We start from the raw sequence: 5,866 nt of genomic DNA on the forward strand, positions 1-5,866 counted from the left end.
GATGAGGTAGATCCTCCATAAGAGGGGAGAGAGGAGTGCTGGTTTATAGAATCCTAGAAAGAATGGCTTAGGTCGGAAGGGACCTTAAAGATCATCTAATTCCAACCCCCTTGCCATGGGCAGGGACACCTCCCACTAGACCAGGTTGCTCAAAGCCTCATCCAACCTGGCCTTGAACACTTCCAGGGATGGGGCATCACAACTTCTCTGGGCAGCCTGTTCCAGTTTCTCACTACTCTGAGTAAAGAATTTAATCCTTATATCTAATCTAAATCTACCCTCTTTTACTTTAAAACCATTACTTCTTGCCCTATCACTCCACTCACTGACAGAGTCTGGTCTTTCCCCAGCTTTCCTATAGGCCCCCCTTTAGGTACTGGGAGGCTGCTATAAGGTCTCCCTGGAACCTTCTCTTCTCCAGGCTGAACAACCCCAGTTCTCTCCAGCCCCTGATCATCCCTGTGGCCCTCCTCTGGGCTCATTCTAATACTTCCATGTCCTTGTGCTGGGGGCCCCAGAGCTTAACACAGTACTGCAGGTGGGGTCTCACAAGAGCAGAGTAGAGGGGGAGAATCACCTCCCCAGACCTGCTGGCCATGCTTCTTTTGATGCAGCCCAGGATACAACTGGCTTTCTGGGCTGCAAGCACATGTTGCAGGCTCATGTTGAGCTTCTCATCTACCAACACCCATAGGTCCTTCTCCTCAGGGCTGCTTTCAGTCCATTCTCCACCTAGCCTGTATTTGTGCTTGGAATCACCCTGGCCCAGGTGCAGGTTTTATATCAGTAGGGCCTGGTTCTGGTTGAATTTCTTTCTGTGAAAAATCCTTATTCAGCCAAGCTGTCTCCTCAAACTTAATGGATTGAGGCTCTGTCCTGTCTTATGTAAACAAACCTGTTTGCAAAAGTTTCATTTACTTTAATTGCATTCAAGGGACTAACTTATATGTAATAAAAGGTTACTTACAGTACAACTCAAGTCAGAGCATTTTGCAACTGCTGTTTGCTGAAGTACCTCCTGTCTCTAGTATTTCCTTGGGCAATACAGAGAAAAAGAATTTGCCTCAGTGGAAACTAGATCTAACAAATCCATGACAGTACAATGTAGTTCAGATAACCAGTAATTTTTAAGTACAATGCAGTAAATGTTTTTACTTCATAATGTGGTAAATGATTGAGTCCCAAATAGGATTTTTGTGATTTATTAAGCGAATAGAGGCAAGGAAACAGCTATGGGTGCACTGGGAGTCTCTGCTCTACCAGGACGCACACCTGTTACATCAGGTGGTTGATTTTTATGCTCCTAGACTAATACATATTCATCACTATTCCTAGAAAAGGCAGGGTTATTATAATTAGTTCCTGGAATCCAAACCCTCTCTGGACGCATGCATATCAGTCTCTGGTGGTCTTTCTGGAGGTCTCTTGTGCTGAAGGCTCGTAGTCTTCCTCCCAGGCTTTGTCCTTCGGTCGTCCTTCAACTCCCCCTTTCTCCTTATTTGGTGGATCCCTTTGCTGGTTATCAGAGGCTTGGGCAGCGTCCCATGCAAAAGTCAGCAGTTTCCTAAAAGAAACTCCTTGGTCCTCTTATCTCCCAGACTAGAGTCTCAATGTTCACCCTTCAAACCCTCTATTTACACAAATTGCTGGATCGTTCCTTTTGCATGATACAAGAACTATGTACACTAATCACTCTGTTTTTCTTAAATAGGAGTTTATATTTCATCATGCGGCCCTAGCATTGTTCCATACTGACATGAATCAAACACATTTCACAATAACATACTTAGATATTTTTAACTGTAGCTGTATTGATATAATTCTAGGCTATTTTCCATCACTTTTGAGATGATGGTCAGTAGGGTAGCTTTTAATGTTGCAGCAATCTGTCCTTGAAAGTAATTTGAAGTAGCAAAGACTGCTTGTTAGTTTGTCTTTTTTTTGCATGAGTTAGTTGATGGAAATAGGTGCTTGATTCTGGAATCCATTAGTTGTCACTACATTTTTTTTTTTTTTTACAAGGCTAAATCCTAAAAGTACAGTGTTGAGGCAAGAGATGTTGGCTTGTCTTATAAACCCATTAACCCACTTGTCTTAAACCCATTAACCTAATCTAGGCAAGAACAGGTTTGATTTTGCTTTAGAAAAGACATGCAAAACTGTTTGCCTTTATGAATGCTTTCTTAGGAAGAAATTTGCTCCCCCCCCCCCCAAGACTTTTTGCCTTCAGAGCAGTCTTCATTTTTATTACCTCTTTTTGAGAGGTACTATGGAAGTAGTATGAAATGTTTTGAGGTGCACAAGCTAAGTATTTTATAGACTAGTTAATCTTAGCCTTTTTGATAACTTTTGTGACATCAGTTAATTTTTGTGTTCCTAAGGAAATAGTTTGTGATACTGCCCTCTATCTAATTTAAAAGAAAGGTAGAGGTATCTGAACACAGATTTCATCTGAATAATTACCTGTGAAAGATAAGAATTTATCTTACTGTTGAAGGAAAGGCAGTGCTCAGGTGTTATGTATTTCATTTGGCAATAGACAGCTGGACAATTACCAAATGTACTCTATTGTAATATCAATATGTTTAAAGAGCAAAAGGCATAAGCCAGATTTGCTATTTCCTATAGATGTCATTAATTGTGTTACTATACAGCAACTTCTTGGAGAAAAGCCACGTTGTTCACTTCTATGTGCCGTTTCTTAGCCCTTCTCCAGTGGATTTGCTAAAAACTTTATTGAAAACATTGATTCTGTAGAGGTAGTTGTAGATATCTAATTTGGCCTGCAGAATTTTTGATTGAAAATGATTGTCAAACTGGGTTCTTCTGTATTTGTTAAAAACATTGTAGTCAACTTGAAGATCTTTTGGACATGTTTAGATATTAAAAAGTAAATATGAAGCATCATGATGGCGGTTTTTTTTAGGTTGCTAATTTATCGTCCAAAATATGGAGTTTGATGTTTTTGAGAGCATACAATAAAACATCTATATGGAACATGTGCAGTTGTTTTAACTGTTGAAACATTAACTCAGGGATTTCTTGGTGTTTAAGATCTTTAATTGTCCTTCTAAATGATGAATTAGAGGAAAACTTTTGTTTGCGTTCAGTTAGAATGCAATGTAGATATGTACTGCTTTATTTTTTTCTTTAATATTTACATATAGTGTTAAAATCTGTTAGTTTAACCCTTTTTAAAAGGATACGTCTGTAGGCATGTGTGACTACTTGAAGAGTTTTAAGCTCTTTAAGCAAGTTGATCAGATGTATAAGGAGGACTACAGGTTTATTAATGCTTCTTAGTCTGAAAGTACCACATACCCTTTTAAGTTGCACAGCAACTGGCTCCTAGCAACAGTAATGGTTACTCTCAGAAGTTCAGTCTATGTCAGATGTACTTGATTTGTTACAAACAGTTGTCATGTTTTTTTTTTTCATAATAAGCTAGTTTCTATTTTGAGAGACAAAAAGCTCCTTAAATAGGAAACCCCTTGCAAAACAAAGCTACTTCAGAATGCCTCTGGTACTTATGAGAGTGGCTGTCACATTTTGGGGTGGGTATGTGTGTATCTTCTATTGATTTTTTTTTTTTTTTTTGCTTTAGTGTGCTATGAGATAAGACAAAATAAGCATTCAATGGTGCATGAAGTGAGGAAGGCATTTAATGCTTGCTAGAAGTCGTTTGCAAATTTCAACTTCTGTTTTAAACTAATCCATTGTAAGACTCCTTAAAAGTCACCAACTGAACAAGTAAACAAGTAAGCATACACATGTTCTGGAAGGAATTTTTTTTTTTTTTGCTTTGGGGTATAAATCAAACTAATGGAGTTAAAAAGAGGCTTCCCCTGAAGAGGTTATTCCATAAGCATCTACTATAGGGATTCTTGTGTCTATGTGAAGCTTGCAATATTGACTGATATCATTTAGATGACTTTTATGGATAGTCAGTGCTTCATTGGTTCTATTTATTTGTTGTTTTCTGTGATGGGTCTGTCTGGAAGGAGTTAACTTTCCCTGCAGCAGCCCATACAGTGCTGTGCTCTGCACTTGTAGGTAGAACAGCACTGGTATCACTCCAGTGTTGTGTCTGTTCCTGCATGATGCTGGCACCACATCAGGACTTGCTTCAAGCTCCCAAGAGCCAGCAGGCTGGGGGTGAGCAAGTGATGGGGAGGGGACATCGCCAGGACAGCTGACCTAAACCAACCAAAGGTATATTCCATACCACATGATGTCACACTCAGCAATAAAAAGGGGGGCTCTCGTGGGGGAGGGGGCTGTTCTCCCAAACAACCGTTAAGCGTTTTGAGGCCCTGCTTCCCAGGGTGTGGCCAAACATTGCCTGTTGATGGGAAGTAGAGAATAATCTTTTTTTTTTGCTTTCTATCTGTGCTTCCATGCAACTTTTTTTTTCCCTATTCTCTTTAATTAAATCATTCTCATCTCAAACCTTGAGCTCTTTGTGTTGTCTTTTCTCCCCCTTCCTCTTTGAGGAGGGGGAAGTGAGAGAGCAGCCGTGGTGGAACTCAGCTGTCCACCCGAGTAAAACCGCTACATCTTCTCATCTTGGTTTATCTAAAAAATATTCTGAGACCATTTTTCTAAAATTTTTGGAAATTAACATAAAATCCTATATTGTTCAAGTCGTCTTTACTGAACACAAGAAAACTGGCTATTTTAAATCAAGCTAATCAAGTCAAAGAGGTTTGTGAGATTCTTGTGAAGATGCATAAAACTGACTGCTGGACAAATTTGTTGTGATATTAATCTGTTTTGATTTGTGGAAGAACTCTACAACTCAAAGCAAATGAGTTAGAAAGTAGGTATGTGGCTTATTTTGGCACTCGGCGCATGCGGGATAGCTCCCAAAGGCATGCGCACCATAACACGGCAACTTGCTTTGGTTATATGCAGTAAAGAGTTGTATATGCATGAAGTTTCCCAATACACCTATACATATTCATAACCTATCCCTGCTTTGTATTAAAAATAGCACCAAGGGGTCATTTCCATAAACTCCTCCTGTCTGCACCTGTGCAGTACCTTCTGGTGGTGGTCGTCAGGGGGTTGTGGGGATGAAGGCTGAGAATTCTTCATCACCACTAGTTGAGCCCCTGCCTTTGTACAGACTCAGCTGCACTTTGACTCTTGTCAAAACAACAAGGTTGGTCTCAGCTGGTTTTTGAGACAGGTTCCCCGTTTTTGTCAGGAAACATCTTCTGTGAGGGGCCCAGAGACTCCTTGTTTCAGTTAATTTGCACAGTAGCAAGCAAAGACACTCAGCAACATCTATTTTAATGTGATTAAGCAAGCTCCCACTCTTCCATTCCTGGCTTGAATAATTACAATTGTTTTATTTAGAAATCATTGGGGGCTTGTTTAATCACATTATTCTTCTATCCCTGGCTTCAGTTATACCTTCTCAAATGCGGTGTGTGAAAAAGGTAGAAAGTATATGGTTAGGTAGGTGGTATGGATGTGGAATGAGACACAGATATTCTCTCACAGAACACTAAAATGCGGTAATCTTTTTAAACTTGAATTCAGTTGTATAACTTGTCACCTGGCTGACTTAAGAACTAGAATCATAGAATATCCCGCGTTGGAAGGGACCCATAAGGATCATCAAGTCCTACTCCTGGCACCACACAGGTCTACCCAAAAGTTTAGACCACGTGACTAAGTGCACAGTCCAATCTCTTCTTGAATTCAGACAGGCTTGGTGCAGTGACTACTTCACTGGGGAGCCTGTTCCAGTGTACATGTACTGGGTCTGGCTGGGATGTTAACTTTCCCTGCAGCAGCCCATACAGTGCTGCGCTCTGCACTTGTAGCTAGAACAGCAGTGGTATCACACTGGTGTTGT

Source organism: Oxyura jamaicensis, unplaced genomic scaffold (genome assembly GCF_011077185.1).
Source record: "Oxyura jamaicensis isolate SHBP4307 breed ruddy duck unplaced genomic scaffold, BPBGC_Ojam_1.0 oxyUn_random_OJ71986, whole genome shotgun sequence".
In the NCBI taxonomy this organism is placed as follows: domain Eukaryota; kingdom Metazoa; phylum Chordata; class Aves; order Anseriformes; family Anatidae; genus Oxyura; species Oxyura jamaicensis.